At 32.9% G+C, this 508-nt stretch overlaps 1 long non-coding RNA gene across 3 annotated transcripts in view; it reads right to left on the reverse strand.

Moving 5' to 3' along the window:
- LOC119588021 overlaps nucleotides 1-508 on the reverse strand; it is an 11,989-nt gene that overhangs the window by 10,700 nt on the left and 781 nt on the right. The gene's annotated exons all lie outside the window — the stretch shown is intronic.

Consider the following 508-nt stretch of genomic DNA (forward strand, 5'->3'; position numbering starts at 1 on the left):
TATATATATGAATATTTTCTTTTCTTTCTTTTTCATATACAAGTCAGTATGCATACACCTTTACTTGCATCGGTGATTATTATTGTGATTCTGGATCGCATTGGAAAACATTTATCCTCTTGAAACTAAAAATGAAATGGAGTTTTATCCTCTTTTTATCTATCCATTTATCCTTCCATTAATTTATCCTCTCTTTAATCATTCATCCTGGCATTTACTATCCAGAGTCGAGAATGCAAACTAACATACAAAAGCCATCTTATGGAAATGAATGCCAATCTAACACGTTATAAAAATGACCGCCACGGTTTAGTCTGACACGGCTCATGCACCTTGGTTGGCAATGTGTTTTAATCTACCTTTGGCAACTCACTCGGAGAACATGCTAAAGGCAATAGACAGTGATAAGAATGATAAAATTTGCGAAGAGGATGCAAGTATCTAATATCGTATATGATTGATTTTGTTTAATGATTATATCTATAGATTTACGTTCGTTAGTTTTCTT

Source organism: Penaeus monodon, chromosome 23 (genome assembly GCF_015228065.2).
Source record: "Penaeus monodon isolate SGIC_2016 chromosome 23, NSTDA_Pmon_1, whole genome shotgun sequence".
NCBI classification, from domain to species: Eukaryota; Metazoa; Arthropoda; class Malacostraca; order Decapoda; family Penaeidae; genus Penaeus; species Penaeus monodon.